Genomic DNA, 18,482 nt, shown 5'->3' with positions numbered 1-18,482 from the left:
CACCATTGCTTCCTATGGTAATGTAGTAATATGCACACCATGCCCTATCACTGATCTATTCCACACCATCGCCTTGAATACTAATGTAATAATATCCACACCATGCCCTATCACTGATGTAATCCACACCATCGCTTCCAATACTAATGTAGTAATATCCACACCATGCCCTATCACTGATGTAATCCACACCATCGCTTCCAATACTAATGTAGTAATATCCACACCATGCCCTAACACTGATCTAATCCACAGCATCGCTTCCAATACTATTGTAATAATATCCACACCATGCCCTAACACTGATCTAATCCACACCATCACTTCCAATACTAATTTAATAATATCCACACCATGCCCTATCACTGATCTAGTCCACACCATCGCTTCCAATACTAATGTAATAATATCCTCACCATGCCTTAACACTGATGTAATCCTCACAATCGCCTCCAGTACTAATGTAATAGTATCCACCCCATACCCTATCAATGATCTAATTCACAGCAACGCTTCCAAGACTAATGTAATAATATCCACACGATGCCTTAACACTGATCTAATCCGCACCATCACTTCCAATACTAATGTAATAATATACACACCATGCCCTATCACTGATCTAATCCACACCATCGCTTTCAATACTAATGTAGTAATATCCACACCATGCCCTAACACTGATCTAATCCACACCATCGCTTACAATACTAATGTAATAATATCCACACCATGCCCTAACACTGATCTAATCCACACCATCGCCTCCAATACTAATGTAGTAATATCCGCACCATGCCCTAACAGTGATGTAATCCACACCATCGCTTCCAATACTAATGTAGTAATATCCACACCATGCCCTAACACTGATCTAATCCACAGCATCACTTCCAATACTATTGTAATAATATCCACACCATGCCCTAACACTGATCTAATCCACACCATCGCTTACAATGCTAAAGTAAGAATATCCACACAATGCCCTATCACTGATGCAATCCACACCATCGCTTCCAATGCTAATGTAATAATATCTACACCATGCCCTAACACTGATCTAATCCACACCATCACTTCCAATACTTATATCGTAATATCCACACCATGCCCTAACACTGATCTAGTCAACACCATCGCTTCCAATACTAATGTAATAATATCCACACCATGCCCTATCACTGATCTAATCCACAACATCGCTTCCAGTACTAATGTAGTAATATCCACACCACGCCCTAACACTGATCTAATCCACACCATCGCTTCCAATACTAATGTAATAATATCCACACCATGCCCTATCACTGATATAATCCACATCATCGCTTCCAGCACTAATGTAGTAATATCCACACCATGCCCTAACACTGATCTAATCCACACCATCGCTTCCAATACAAATGTAGTAATATCCACACCATGCCCTAACACTGATCTAGTCCACACCATCGCTTCCAATACTAATGTAATAATATCCACACCATGCCCTATCACTGATCTAGTCCACACCATCGCTTCCAATACTAATGTAATAATATCCACACCATGCCCTATCACTGATCTAATACACCATCGCTTCAAATACTAATGTAATAATATCCACACCATGCCCTATCACTGATCTAGTACACACCATCGCTTCCAATACTAATGTAGTAATAACCACACCATGCCCTATCACTGATCTAATCCACACCATTGCTTCCAATGCTAATGTAATAATATCCACACCATGCCCAATCACTGATCTAATCCACACCATCGCTTCCAATGCTAATGTAATAATATCCACACCCTGCCCTATCACTAATCTAATCCACACCATCGCTTCCAATACTAATGTAATAATATCCACACCATGCCCTATCACTGATCTAGTCCACACCATCGCTTCCAATACTAACGTAATAATATCCACACCATGCCCTAACACTGATCAAATCCACACCATCGCTTCAATGTTAATGTAATAATATCCACACCATCCCTGTCACTGATCTAATCCACAACATCGCTTCCAATACTAATGCAGTAATATCCACACCCTGCCCTATCACTAATCTAATCCACACCATCGCCTCCAATACTTATATCGTAATATCCACACCATGCCCTAACACTGATCTAATCCACACCATCACTTCCAATACTTATATCGTAATATCCACACCATGCCCTAACACTGATCTAGTCCACACCATTGCTTCCAATGCTAATGTAATAATATCGACATCATGCCCTATCACTGATCTAATCCACACCATCGCTTCCAATACTAATTGAATAATATCCACACCATGCCCTATCACTGATCTAGTCCACACCATCGCTTCCAATACTAATGTAGTAATATCCAAACCATGCCCTAACACTGATCTAATCCACACCATCACTTCCAATACTAATGTAATAGTATCCACACCACGCCCTATCACTGATCTAGTCCACGCCATCGCTTCCAATACTAATGAAATGATTTCCACACCATGCCCTATGACTGATCTAATCCACACCATCGCTTCCAATACTAAAGTAGTATTATCCACACCATGCCCTATCACTGATCTAATTCACACCATCGCTTCCAACACTAATGTAATAATATCCACATCATGCCCTGTCACTGATCTAATCCACAACATCGCTTCTCATATTCATGTAATAAAATCCGCAACATGCCCTATCACTGATCTAGTCCACACCATCACTTCCACTACTAATGTAATAATATCAACACCATGCCCTAACACTGATCTAATCCACAACATCATTTCCAATACTAATGTAATAATATATACAGCATACCCTATCACTGATCTAATCCACACCATCGCTTCCAATACTAATGTAATAATATCCACACCATGCCCTATCACTGAGCTAGTCCACACCATCGCATCCAATACTAATGTAATAATATCCACACCATGCCCTATGTCTGATCTAGTCCACACCATCGCTTCCAATACTCATGTAATGATATCCACACCAGGCCGTATCACTGATCTAATCCACACCATGGCTTCCAATACTAATGCAGTTATATGAACACCATGCCCTATCACTGATCTAGTCCACACCATCGCTTCCACTGCTAATGCAATAACATCCGCACCATGCCCTAACACCGATGTAATCCACACCATCGCCTCCAATACTAATGTAGTGATATCCACACCATGACCTATCACTGACGTAATCCACACCATCGCTTCCAATACTAATGTAATAACATCCACACCAAGTCCTATCACTGATCTAATCCACACCATCGCTTCCAATATTAATGTAATTATATCCACACTGTGCCCTATCAGAGATCTAGTCCACACCATCGTTTCCAATACTAATGTACTAATCTCCACACCATGCCCTAACACTGATCTAATCCACACCATCGCTTCCAGTACTAATATAATAATATCCACACACTGCCCTATCACTGATCTAATACACACCATCGCTTCCAATACTAATGTGGTAATATCCACACCTTGCCCTATCACTGATCTAATCCACACCATCGCTTCCAATGCTAATGAAATAATTTCCACACAATAACCTATCACCGATCTAATCCACACCATCACTTCCAATATTAATGTAGTAATATCCACACCATGCCCTATCACTGATCTAGTTCACACCGTCGTTTGCAAAGCTAACGTAATAATATCCACACCATACCCTAACACTGATCCAATCCACACCATCGCTTCCAATACTAATGTAGTAATACCCACACCATGACCTAACACTGATCTAATCCACACCATCGCTTCCACTGCTAATGTAATAATATCCACACCATGCCCTATCACTGATCTAATCCACACCATTGCTTTCAATACTAATGTAGTAATGTCCACACCATGCCCTAACACTGATCTAATCCACAGCATCGCCTCCAATACTAATGTGATAATATCCACAGGATGCAGTAACACTGATCTAATCCACACTATCCTTTCCAATACTAATGTAATAATATCCACACCATGTCCTATCACTGATCTAATACACAGCATCGCTTCCAGTACTAATGTAGTAATATCCACACCATGCCCTATCACTGATCTAATCCACACCATCGCTTCCAATACTAATGTAATAATATCCACACCATGCCCTATCACTGATCTAGTCCACAGCATCCCTTCCAATACTAAGGTAGTAATATCCACACCATGCCCTGTCACTGATCTAGTCCACACCATCGCTTCCAATACTAATATAATAATATCCACACCATGTCCTATCACGGATCTAGTCCACACCATCGCCTCCAATAGTAATGAAATAATATCCACACCATGCCCTATCACTGATGTAATCGACAACATCGCTTTCAATACTAATGTAATAATATCCACACCTTGCCTTAACACTGATCTAATCGACACCATCACTTCCAATGCTAATGTAATAATATCCACACCATGCCCTATCACTGACCTAATCCACACCATCGCTTTCAATACTAATGTAATAATATCTATACCATGACTTAACAGTGATCTAATGCACACCATCACTTCCAATACTACTGTAATAATATCCACACCATGCCCTATCACTGATCTAGTCCACACCATCGCCTCCAATACTAATGTAGTAGTCTCCACAACATGCCCTAACACTGATCTAATCCTCACCATCGCATCCAGTATTAATGTAATAATATCCACACCATGCCCTATCACTGATCTAGTCCACACAATCACTACCAATACTAACGTAATAATATTCACAACATGCCTTAACACTGATCTAATCCACACCATCACTTCCAATACTAATGTAGTAATATCCACACCATGCTCTATCACTGATCCAATCCACATCATCGCTTCTAATACTTATGTTGTAATATCCACACCATGCCCTATCACTGATCTAATCCAGACCATCGCCTCCAATCCTAATGTAATAATATCCACACCATACCCTAACACTGATCAAGTCCACACCATCGCCTCCAATACTTATGTAGTAATATTCTCACCATGCCCTATCGCTGATCTAGTCCACACCATCGCTTCCAATACTAATGTAATAATATCCACACCATGCCCTATCACTGATCTAATCCACACCATCGCTTCCAATACTAATGTAATAATATCCACACCATGCCTTAACACTGATCCAATCCACACCATCGCCTCCAATAGTAAAGTAATAATATCCACACCATGCCCTATCACTGATCTAATCCACACGATCGTTTCCAATACTTATGTAATAATATCCACACCATGCCTTAACACTGATCTAATCCACACAATCACTTCCAATACTAATGCAGTAATATCCACACCTTGCCTTAACACTGATCTAATCCACACCATCGCCTCCTATACTAATGTAATAATATCCACACCATACCCGATCAGTGATCTAATCCACACCATCGTTTCAAATACTAATGTAATAATATCCACACCATGCCTTAAGACTGATCTAATCCACACCATGACTTCTAATACTAATGTAGTAATATCCACACCATGCCCTGTCACTGATCTAATCCACACCATCGTTTCCAATACTAATATAATAATATCCACACCATGCCCTATCACTGATGTAATCCACACCATCGCTTCCAATACTAATGTAATAATATCCACACCATGCCTAAACACTGATCTAATCCACACCATCGCTTCCAATACTAATGTAATAATATCCACGCCATGCCCTATCACTAATCTAATCCACACCATCGCTTCCAATACTAATGTAGTAATATTCTCACCATGCCCTATCACTGATACAATCCACACCATCGCCTCTAATACTAATGTTATAATATCCACACCATGCCCTATCAGTGATCTAATCCACACCATCACCTCCAATACTAATGTAGTAATGTCCACACCATGCCCTAACAATGATGTAATCCACACCATTGCCTCCAATACTAATGTAATAATATCGACACCATGCCCTATGACTGATCTAATCCACACCATCGCCTCCAGTACTAATGTAATAATATCCACACCATGCCCTATCACTGGTCTAATACACAGCATCGCTTCCAATGCTGGTATAATAATATCAACACCATGCCTTAACACTGATCTAATCCACAACGTCACTTCCAATACTAATGTAATAATATCCACACCATGCCTTAACACTGATCTAATCCACACCGTCACTTCCAATACTAATGTAATAATATCCACACCATGCCTTAACACTGATCTAATCCACACCATGACTTCTAATACTAATGTAGTAATATCCACACCATGCCTTAACACTGATCTAATCCACACCATCGCCTCCAATAGATATGTAACCATATCCACACCATGCCCTGTCACTGATCTAATCCACACCATCGTTTCCAATACTAATATAATAATATCCACACCATGCCCTATCACTGATGTAATCCACACCATCGCTTCCAATACTAATCTAATAATATCCACACCATGCCTAAACACTGATCTAATCCACACCATCGCTTCCAATACTAATGTTATAATATGTACACCATGCCCTATCACTGATCTAATCCACACCATCGCCTCCAGTACTAATGTAATAATATCCACACCATACCCTATCACTGGTCTAATCCACAGCATCGCTTCCAATACTAATGTATTAATATCCACACCATGCCCTAACACTGATCTAATCCACACCGTCACTTCCAATGCTAATGTAATAATATCCACACCATGCCCTATCAGTGATCTAATCCACACCATCGCTTCCAATACTAATGTATTAATATCCACACCATGCCCTAACACTGATCTAATCCACACCATCGCCTCCAATACTAATGTGATCATATCCACACCGTGCCCTAACACTGACGCAGTCCATAACATCGCTTCCAGTACTAATGTAATAATATCCACACCATGCCTTACCACTGATAAAATCGACACCATCGCTCCCAATACTAATGTAGTAATATCCACACCATGCCCTAACACTGATCGAATCCACACCATCAATTCCAATACTAATGGGAAAATATCCACACCATGCCCTATGACTGATCTAATCCACACCATCGCTTCCAATACTAATGTAATAATATCCACACCATGCCCTATCACTGATGTATTCCACACCATCGCTTCCAATACTAATGTAATAATATCCACACCATGCCCTAACACTGATCTAATCCACACCATCGCTTCCAATACTAATGTAATAACATCCACACCATGCCCTATCACTGATCTAATCCACACCATCGCTTCCAATAGTAATGTCATAATATCTACACCATGCCCTAACACTGATCTAATCCACACCATCGCTTCCAATACTAATGTAGTAATATCCACACCATGCCCTATCACTGATCTCATCCACACCATCGCTTCCAATACTAATGTAATAATATGTACACCATGCCTTAACACTGATCTAATTCACACCATCCCTTCCAATACTAATGTAATGATATCCACACCGTGTCCTATCACTGATCTAATCAACAGCATCGCTTCCAATACTAATGTGGTCATATCCACACCATGCCCTCTCACTGATCTAATCCAGAGCATCGCTTCCAATACTAATGTAATAATATCCACACCATGCCCTATCACTGATCTTATCCACACCATCACCTCCAATACTAATGTAGTAATATCCACACCATGCCCTATCACTGATCCAATCCACACCATCGCTTCCAATAGTAATGTAATACTATCCACATCATGGCCTAACACTGTTCTAATCCACAACAACGGTTGCAATATTGATGTAATAATATCCACACCTTGCCCTATCACTGATCTAGTCCACATCATCACCTCCAGTACTAATATAATAATATCCACACCATGCCTTAACAGTGATCTAATCCACACCATCGCTTCCAATACTAGTGTAATAATATCCACACCATGCCCTGTCACTGATCTAATCCACAGCATCGCTTCCAATACTAATGTAGTAATATCCACACCATGCCCTATCACTGATCTAATCTGCACCATCGCTTCTAATACTAATGTAATAATATCCACACCATGCCCTATCACTGATCTAATCCACACCATCGCTTCCAATACTAATGTAATAATATCCACACCATGCCCTATCACTGATCTAATCCACACCATCGCTTACAATACTAATGTAATAATATGCACACCATGGCTTTACAGTGATGAAATTCACACCATCACTTCCAATACTAATGTGGTCGTATCCACAGCATGCCTTAACACTGATCTAATCCACACCATCACCTCCAATAGTATGGTAATAATATCTACACCATGCCCTATCACTGATCTAATGCACACCATCCCTTCCAATACTAATGTAGTAATATCCGCACCATGCCCTGTCACTGATCTAGTCCACACCATCGCTTCCAATACTAATGTAATAATATCCACACCATGCCTTAACACTGATCTAATCCACTCCATCACTTCCAATACTAGTATAATAATATCCGCACCATGCCCTAACACTGATCTTGTCCACACTATCGCCTCCAATACTAATGTAATAATATCCACACCATGCCGTATCACTGACCTAATCCACACCATCGCTTCTAATACTAATGTAATAATATCCACACCATGCGCTATCACTGATGTAATCCACACCATCACTTCCAATACTAATGTAATAATATCCACACCATGCCCTACCACTGATCTAATCCACACCATCGCTTCCAGTACTAATGTAATAATATCCACACCATGCCCTAACACTGATCTAATCCATACCATCGCTTCCAATAGTAATGTAATAATATCCACACCATGGCCTATCACTGATCTAATCCACACCATCGCTTCCAATACTAATGTAATAATATGCACACCATGCCTTAACACTGATCTAATTCACACCATCCCTTCCAATACTAATGTGGTCATATCCACACTATGCCTTAACACTGGTCTAATCCAAACCATCGCCTCCAATAGTACTGTAATATTATCCACACCGTGCCCAATCGCTGATCTAATCCACACTATCCTTTCCAATACTAATGTAATAATATCCACACCATGTCCTATCACTGATCTAATCCACACCATCCCTTCCAATACTACGGTAGTAATATCCGCACCATGCCCTGTCACTGATCTAGTCCACACCATCGCTTCCAATTCTAATGTAATAATATCCACACCATGCCCTATCACAGTTCTAGTCCACACCATCGCCTCCAATAGTAATGAAATAATATCCACACCATGCCCTATCACTGATCTAATCGACAACATCGCTTCCAATACTAATGTAATAATATCCACACCATGCCCCATCACTGATCTAATCCACACCATCTCCTCCAGTGCTAATGTAGTAATATCCACACCATGCCTTAACACTGATCTAATCCACACCATCGCTTTCAATACTAATATAATAATATCTATACCATGACTTAACACTGATCTAATCCACACCATCACTTCCAATACTAATGTAATAATATCCACACCATTCCCTATCATTGATGTAATCCAGACCATCGCTTCCAATACTAATGCATTGGGGGAGTAACCTGATGAGATTCATGGATTAGAGACATGGCTCTGGCTGCTGTGGAGAAGGCACCAGGGAGAGCAGATGGCTCAATGGGTGTGCAGGAGACCTCTCCCTGAGTTTAGGGAGAGGTTTTTAAAACAGAAGAAGTTTGAGTAATGTAAATGATGATGGGAAGGAGCTAAAAGTGGGGGATAGGTTAAAGGTACAGGAAAGTGGGAGGAAGAACCGACAAGTGAGGTTCCAGAGAGGGCAGGAGAAGAGGAGATTCCCATAGGGGGATTAACACTTTCTTTTCTTTTTTCTTTCTAAGACAGGGTCTCACTCTGTCGCCCAGGCTGGAGTGCAGTGGCACAATCTTGGCTCACTGTAGTGTAGACTTCCCAGGCTCAAGGGATTTCTCCCACCCCAGACTCCCAGGTAGCTGGAACTACAGGTGTGCACCACTACCACACCTGGCTAATGTCTCTTTTTTTTGGTAGACACAGAGTCTCACTATTTAACACTGGTTGGTCTCCAACTCCTGGCCTCAAGCGATCCTCCTGCCTAGGCTTCCCAAATTGCTGGGATTACAGGCATGAGCCACAATGCCTGGCCTCTGCTAGTTCCGTATTCTCTAGAGTTGTCTTTACTTTTTGCTAGTGTGTCCCTCATTGTGCTGATCCTCTGTAAAAATACCTTTTTTTTTTTTTTTGAGATGGAGTTTCACTCTTGTTGCCCAGGCTGGAGTGCAATAGCGCTATCTCTGCTCAGCGCAACCTCCACCTGCCGGGTTCAAGTGATTCTCCTGCCTCAGCCTCCCGAGTAGTTGGGATTACAGGCATGTGCCACCATGCCCAGCTAATTTTGTATTTTTAGTAGGGTTGGGGTTTCTCTATGCTGGTCAGGCTGGTCTCGAACTCCTGACCTCAGGTGATCTGTCTGCCTTGGCCTCCCAAAGTGTTGGGATTACAGGCATGAGCCATTTTGCCTGGCCAAAATTAATACTTTTTATATTAAATTTACATATACATATATATATATACGTTTTTTCTTTTTGATACCAGGTCTCACACTGTCACCCAGCCTGGAGTACAGTGGCACAACCTCTGCTCACTGCAGCCTCCACCTGCCAGGCTCAAGCAATTCTCCTGCCTCAGCCTCCCGAGTAGCTGGGATTACAGGTAAGTGCCACCACACCCAGCTGATTTTTGTGTTTTTTGTAGAGACGAGGTTTCGCCGTGTTTCCCAGACTGTTCTCAAACTCCTGAGCTCAAAGCAGTCCACCCACCTTGGCCTCCCAGAGTGCTGGGATTACAGGTGTGAGCCATCTTGCTCATTCTAGTTTAAACTTTTGAGTGGTTTGTGTCTCCTGATTGGACTCCTACAAATACAGAATTGATGCTAGGAAGGGTACCAGGAGATAGACACACACAGATGGGATTTGGGAATAGGTTTGGTTATCCAAGGAGCAGTGCTGAGCTCCTTGCTAATGGGATATGGGATGCTGGTGATTTCCAGGAAGTGAGCTCACAATGACTCAAGCTGCCACATACTGCTGATTGTGAAATGCCAGTTGAAGCACATGTCCTGCGAGCTTAGGGGTGCTACAAGTTGACCACTGCAGCAGTAAAGATGACTCTGAAGAATGGCGTGGGATGGATCCTTTCAAATGCACTTGAGCAGCGGTCTCCAACCACAGGGCCACAGAGCTGGAGGTGAGCAGCAGGCGAGTGAAGGGAAACTTCATCTGTATTTCTAGCCCCTCCCATCGCTTGCATGACCACCTGAGCTCCATGTCCTGTCAGATCAGCAGCAGCATTAGATTCTCATAGGAGCACAAACTCTGTTGTGAAGTGTGCATGTGAGGGATCTAGGTTGTGTACTCCTTATGAGAATCTAATGCCTGATATTCTGTTACTGTCTGCCATCACCCCAGATGGACAGTCTAGTTGCAGGAAAACAAGCTCAGAGATCCCACTGAGTCTACGTTATAGTGAGTTGTAGAATCATTTCATTATATATTACTATGTAGTAATAATAGAAATAAAGCGCACAATATACGTAATGCACTTGAATCATCCTGAAATTATTCCCTCACTCCCAGTCTGTGGAAAAATTGTCTTCCACACATTCACTCTGTTTTTTGGTAGAGGCAGGGTCTTAATATATTGCCCAGGCTGATCTCAAACTCCTGGCCTCAAGTAATATACCTCTCTCAGCCTCCCAAAGTGCTGAGATTACAGGCATAAGCCACCACCCTCAACCAAGACTTTCTTAAACCAAATAAAAATTAAGTGAGATTACTTGAGCCCAGGTGGTCAAGGCTGCAGTGAGCTGTGATTTCGCCACTGCACTCCAGCCTTGGTGACAGTGAGATCTTGAAAAAAAGAAAGAAGAAAGTAAAGAAAGAAGAAATGAGCATGGTGGGCATGGGGACAAATGGCAATGTTAAATAGAATGGTCAGGGGTGGCCTCCTAAGTGAAAACTGAGTAAAGATTTGAAGGAGGGGAAGGAGGTGGCCAAGGTGCTGAGGGAAGAGGATTGTAGGCAGAAACAATAGAATAAACTGTCTGAGGTGTGTCTCTGGCTCTGGAAGGAGGCCCATGGAGCAGATGGAGAGAGGAAGAGAATTAGGGGAGGGAGCCAGGGAGTTGCTGGGTGGGGATAAATACAGATCACATAAGCCCTGGGAGGTTATTGGTGGGGCTTTGGCTTTTACTCTGACTCAGATGGGAACTGCGGGAGGGTTCTGAGCAGAGAGGCGACATAATCTGTCTCCCGATTTAAAAGCATTCTCTGGCTGCTGAGTTGAGAAAGACTGTGGGAAGATGTGATAGAAGCATGGGGGCCAAGCTTTGGCAACATCCAGGCAGGAGATGATGGTGGTCCTGACCAGGGTCGTGGTGGTGTTGAGAGATGGTCAGAGGGGAGAAGTAGGGGAGGAGGCCAGGGAGTTGCTGGGTGGGGATCTTTAGTAGATGTCGAAGACAATCAACAGGATTTCCTGACAGACTGGATATGGGGTGTGAGAGAAGGCAGGGGTCAAGGTTGAGTTTGATTGTTACTGAAATTATTAAGTAATTTTAAAAAACACTACTGCCTTTCCCAATCCTACCAAGTATGGGATGCTAGATTAAAGAAATCTCTTCAGGCTCATTGCAATGGCTCATGCCTGTAGTCCCAGCTCTTTGGTAAGCAGAGGTGCGAGTATCTTTTAAGGTCAGGTGTTCAAGACCAGCCTGGACAACACAGCAAGATCTGCTCTTTACAAAAATATTTTTCAAAATGAAATAAATGTAGCTAGGCATGGTGATGTGTACTTGTAGTTTCAGCTACTCAGGAGGCTGAAGTGGGCAGATCTCTTGAGGTCAGGAGTTTGAGGCCAGCTTGGGCAACATAGCAAGAACCCTCACTCTACAAAAAAATTAAAAAAATAACCAGGCATGGTGACACTCAACTGTACTACCAGCTACTGGGGAGCTGAGGCAGGAAGATGGCTTGAGCCCAGGAGGTCGAGGCTGCAGCGAGCTGTAAATGCACAGCTGCACTCCAGTCTGGGTGACAGAGCAGTACCTGTCTCACAATACAAATAAAAATACAAGTAAAATAATATCTCAAGTCAGAGCCTTTTGGCTCTGCAGCCCTTGCAACCCCTCAGCCGTGCAGTGGGGTTTGCGTCGCTGGGAATGAGGAGACCCCTGCCCGGTGTTGTTGCCTGACTAATCAGTGTTTTAAAACATACATTAATCGGGGTGGGCGCGGTGGCTCACACCTGTAATCCCAGCACTTAGGGAGACCCAGGCGGGTGGATCACCTGAGGTCAAGAGTTCAAGACCAGCCTTGCCAACATGGTGAAACTCCTTCTCTACTAAGAAAATACAATAATTAGCTGGACATGGTAGTGGACGCCTGTAATCCCAGCTACTTGGGAGGCTGAGGTAGGAGAATCACTTGAACCTGCGGGGCGGAGGTTGCAATGAGCTGAGATTGAGCCACTTCACTCCAACCTGGGCAAGAGAACAAGACTTTGTCTCAAAGAAAAAAAAGTATTATATCAACATGTAATGGTTTTATTATTAATATGTAATGAATATTAAATATTTTTAAAATCTTACGTCAACATGTAATGGCTTTAATATGTGATGAATAATATTTAAAAATTTGGGTCTTATTTTCTAGTTTTCATATAATTATCAACAGAAAGAAATAGTCCTAGAGATCTTCAATAAAGTTAAAAAAGGTAAAGGGATGTTAGACCCCAAAAGACTGAGAATTTCTAGTTTACAAATATTCAGACTAAGCCACATACAACTTGCTACTTGAACTATTTTTTTTCTTTGTTTTTTATTGTAGGAGATGGGGTCTCACCCTGTCACCCAGGCTTGAGTACAGTAGTGCTATCACAGCTCACTGCAGCCTTGAACTCCTGGGCTAAGGATACTCCTACCTGACCCTCCTGAGTAGCTAGGACTGTAGGTATACATGACGATACTTGGCTAATTTTTAAATTGTTTTGTAGACATGGGGTCTCACTTTGTTGGCCAGGCTGGTGTCAAACTAATGGCCTCAAGTGACCCTTCCACCCCTGCCTCCCATCCTCGAGGTATGTGCCACCACAAGGAGCACTTGTTCAATTTTCTAAAGAAAAAATTTCTAAAGTAAGGCTGTGGGATGATGGCAGGAAGATAAAAGAAAAACAGAAGAATAAGTTAAAATGACTTATTCACACATATTCTTTTGACAGCAAGAAGAACTTTTAGTATATACATTCCTTACAAACAAACAAACGGCAGATAAACAATGTTGTATAGGAACTTCAACACACACTGTACAATATTCCCACTTTGCTGACATAAGTTATGGAAAATTCGTGGTTTCCTTGAGTGTCGCTACCAGTATTTTGCTTCTCTGACGATTTTTATCAACTTCCTCATCTGTTAACTTCTCTCCAAGGTATGTCATGTCACGACATACTGCCGCTGCACGAACACGGCCAGTGTCTTCCTATTAAACATGTAGAATGCTTTCCTAATTTCTCTTTTTACTCTCTGTCTTTGTGTTCTGCATTTTCCTTACTTTTATTGTCAGAAACTCCAGAAAGTCAATCGTACTAATTTATCACGATTTGCTTTATTAATTTATACTTTGCTTATATGGAATTTTGCCCAACAGACCTCATTATAATTTCTAACCTGTTTTATTTTGTTTTTTTTTTCTGAGACAGGGTCTCCCTCTGTTGTCCAAGGCTGGAGGGTAGTACTGCTATCGCAGCTGATTGCAGCCTCAACCTTCCAGGCTGAAGCGATCCTCCCATCTCAACCTCCCACGTGGCTGAGACTACAGGTGCTTGCCACTATGCCCAACTAATATTTGGAATTTTCGTATACGTGGATTCCAGAGAGGTGACAGCGAAACGTGAGTAAGCATGGATTTTGGTATATGCAGAGATGGGGGGCTGCAACTAATTCTGTATACTGAGGGACGGCAACTGTATATGTTTTTACAATTATGCTGTAGGATACATACTGTTGCATAGCCTTCAAAATAATAATTTTTAATTGAGTGGAATAATAATAATACTGCCAAAAGTAGCAGCTGCCCAGGTGTGGTGGCTCACACTGGTAATCGCAACACTTTGGGAGGCTGAGGCAGGAGGATGGCTTGAGGCCAAGAGTTTGTGATAGGCCTTGGAAACAAAGGGGGAGTCACCATCCCTACCGAAAAATACATGAATTAGCCTAGTGTGGTGGCACGTTCCTGTAGTCCCAGCTACTTGGGAGGCTGAGGTGGGAGGATCACTGGAGCCCAGGGAGGCTGAGACTGCAGTGAGTCATGATCAGGCCTCTGCACTCCAGCCTGGGTGACAGAGTGAGACCCTGTCTCAAAACAACAAAAAAGTAGCAGCTAACATCTACTGACCTTTTATACCAGGTGCCTATTGATACCATGGTTTGATTTCTTAGAACTGTTTCTTATTTCACTTACCAACTCTGTCTTCAGTTACTCCCAGATTTTTACTGTGTGTGTGCAGATGACCTTTCGGTTAGATTGAATTGTCTCCCCAGAAGTAAGATTACTGTGAGTCATGGTGAATGGACATTCTCATTACCCTTGATGTAAATTGACAGGGTTTTGGGTGCCTCCCAGCTATACTCTTAGCACTTTGGGAGGCTAAGAGAGGAGGATTGCTTGAGGACAAGAGTTGGAGGAGGCAGTATGGCAGTATGGTGAGACCCTGTCTCCATTATTTTAAAAAATTGACAGACTTTACCCAGGAAGGCTTATACACAATGTAAACACCCCTCATAGTATAAGAAAGTGCCCATTTCACTGCACCTTTGCCAGCACAGGGTATTATAATTTAGTAAGTCATTTTTTGTTTGATTATTTTAAATAGACAAAAGACTTCATGTTACTTGTCACATTTCAACATCTTTCATCAGCTTATTGGCTCTATTTCTTTTCTGTCTGTAAATGGTTGTTGTTGTTTTGTTCTTTGAGACAGGGTCTTGCTCTGTCACCAGGCTGGACTGTAGTGGCATAATCATGCCTCGCTGCAGCCTTGACCTCCCAGGCTCAAACTTCAGCATTCCGAGTAGCTGGGACTACAAGTGTGCACCACCACCCCCAGCTAACTTTTTCTTCTTTTGGATGGAGACAGGTTCTCACTGTGCTGTCCAGACCGGTCTCTAGCTCCTGGCCTTAAGCAATCCTCCTGCATTAGCTTCTCAAATTGCTGGAATTTCAGGCATGAGCCACCATGCCTGGCCTGGGCTAGTCCTGTATTCTCTAGCGTTCTGTTTACTTTGTGCTAGCCAATCTCTCATTATGCTGTTCACCTGTTATAATGAATAATTCTCCGTATTAAATTTTACCACTTTCAACTTTTGAGTGGTTTATGCTTCCTGATTGGACTCTGACTAATATGTTAGGAAGGGTCCCAGGAGATAAACCCACACAGATGGGATTTGTGCATAGGTTTGGTTTCCCAGGGGGCAGTGCTGAGCTCTTTGCCAGTGGGAAATGGGATGCTGGTGATTTCCAGTAGGTGACCTCACAGTGACTCAAGCTACCACTTACTGTTGATTGTGACGAAATGCCAGCTGAGGCACATGCCTTGGGAACTAAGTGGTTGCTGCCCTTGACCACTGTGAAGACTGGTTTGGGAAGGGTCGCTTTGGATGCACTTGAGCAGGGGTCCCCAACCCCTGAGCCATGGAGCTGTAGGGAGCCACACAGCAGGAGGTGAGTGGTGTCGAGTGAGGGAGTGAGGGAAGCTTCGTCTGTATTTACAGCCACTCCCCTTTGCTCACATTCCCGCCTGAGCTCCACCTTCTCAGATGAGCAGCAGCATTAGATTCTCATAGGAGAACGCACCCTGTTGTGAACCGTGCATGTGAGGGATCTAGGTTGCGCTGTTCTTATGAGAATCTAATACCTATTGATCTGTCACTTTCTCCCATCACGCTCAGGTGGGACCATCCAGTTTCAGGAAAACAAGCTTAACACGCCCACTGATTCTACATTATGGTGAGTTCTATAATTATTTTATTATATATTCCAGTGTAATAATGGAAATGAAGTGCCTAATAAATGTAAATGTGCTTAAATCTTTTGGCCCAGCTCCTACCTCCCGGCAGCCTCGCCAGGCCCAGAACTCTCTCCAGTCAGCCTCTACAGACCAAGCTCATGACTCACAATGGCCTATTTAGGCCCATACCCTACCTCACGGCAGTCTCCGCAGATGAGCCTACTGCCTCACAACAGCCTCCACAGGCACAGCTCCATCGTTACAATGGCCTCTTTAGACCCAGCTCCTGCCTCCCAGCCTTCTCTCCAGGCCCTGAACTTTCTCCGTAAGTTGAGGTAGCTGGGACTGTAGGTATACATGATGATACTTGGCTACTTTTTAAATTGTTTTGCAGACATGGGGTCTCACTTTGTTGGCCAGGCTGCTGTCAAACTAATGGCCTCAAGTGACCCTTCCACCCCTGCCTCCCATCCTCGAGGTATGTGCCACCACAAGGGGCACTTGTTCAATTTTCTAAAGAAAAAATTTCTAAAGTAAGGCTGTGGGATGATGGCAGGAAGATAAAAGAAAAACAGAAGAATAAGTTAAAATGACTTATTCACACATATTCTTTTGACAGCAAGAAGAACTTTTAGTATATACATTCCTTACAAACAAACAAACGGCAGATAAACAATGTTGTATAGGAACTTCAACACACACTGTACAATATTCCCACTTTGCTGACATAAGTTATGGAAATTTCGTGGTTTCCTTGAGTGTCGCTACCAGTATTTTGCTTCTCTGAAGATTTTTATCAACTTCCTCATCTGTTAACTTCTCTCCAAGGTATGTCATGTCACGACATACTGCCGCTGCACGAACACGGCCAGTGTCTTCCTATTAAACATGTAGAATGCTTTCCTAATTTCTCCTTTTACTCTCTGTCTTTGTGTTTTGCATTTTCCTTACTTTTATTGTCAGAAACTCCAGAAAGTGAATCGTACTAATTTATCACGATTAGCTTCATTAATTTATACTTTGCTTATATGGAATTTTGCCCAACAGACCTCATTACAATTTGGGCCGGGGCCCAGGGTTAGGGTTGTTTTAGGCACACGGCCGGGGCCCAGGGTTAGGGTTGTTTTAGGGTCAGGGCCGGTGCCCAGGGTTAGGGTTGTTTTAGGGTCAGGGCCAGGGCCCAGGTTTAGGGTTGTTTTAGGGTCAGGGCCGGGGCCCAGGGTTAGGGTTGTTTTAGGGTCAGGGCCGGGGCCCAGGGTTAGGGTTGTTTTAGGCACACGGCCGGGGCCCAGGGTTAGGGTTGTTTTAGGGTCAGGGCCGCTGCCCAGGGTTAGGGTTGTTTTAGGGTCAGGGCCGGGACCCAGGTTTAGGGTTGTTTTAGGGTCAGGGCCGGGGCCCAGGGTTAGGGTTGTTTTAGGGTCAGGGCCGGGGCCCAGGGTT

The 18,482-nt window shown here is 42.8% G+C and overlaps 1 long non-coding RNA gene across 8 annotated transcripts in view; it reads left to right on the top strand.

Moving 5' to 3' along the window:
* Positions 1–18,482, top strand: part of LOC129523740 (uncharacterized) — a 243,518-nt gene that overhangs the window by 203,209 nt on the left and 21,827 nt on the right. For 5 of the 8 annotated variants that reach the window (XR_010134580.1, XR_010134574.1, XR_010134576.1 and 2 more), the window contains exons 5-8: positions 10,575–10,691; positions 14,736–14,926; positions 16,984–17,041; positions 17,135–17,367. This is a non-coding gene — a long non-coding RNA (uncharacterized lncRNA). Of the gene's footprint in view, positions 1–9,744; positions 9,949–10,574; positions 10,692–11,090; positions 11,226–14,735; positions 14,927–16,983; positions 17,042–17,134; positions 17,368–18,482 lie in introns of those variants that run through there. The other 3 variants (XR_010134578.1, XR_010134579.1, XR_010134575.1) reach the window with 3 other exon arrangements.

This window comes from Gorilla gorilla, chromosome 6, assembly GCF_029281585.2.
Source record: "Gorilla gorilla gorilla isolate KB3781 chromosome 6, NHGRI_mGorGor1-v2.1_pri, whole genome shotgun sequence".
NCBI classification, from domain to species: domain Eukaryota; kingdom Metazoa; phylum Chordata; class Mammalia; order Primates; family Hominidae; genus Gorilla; species Gorilla gorilla.
This window is presented reverse-complemented; position numbering and strand designations above follow the sequence as displayed.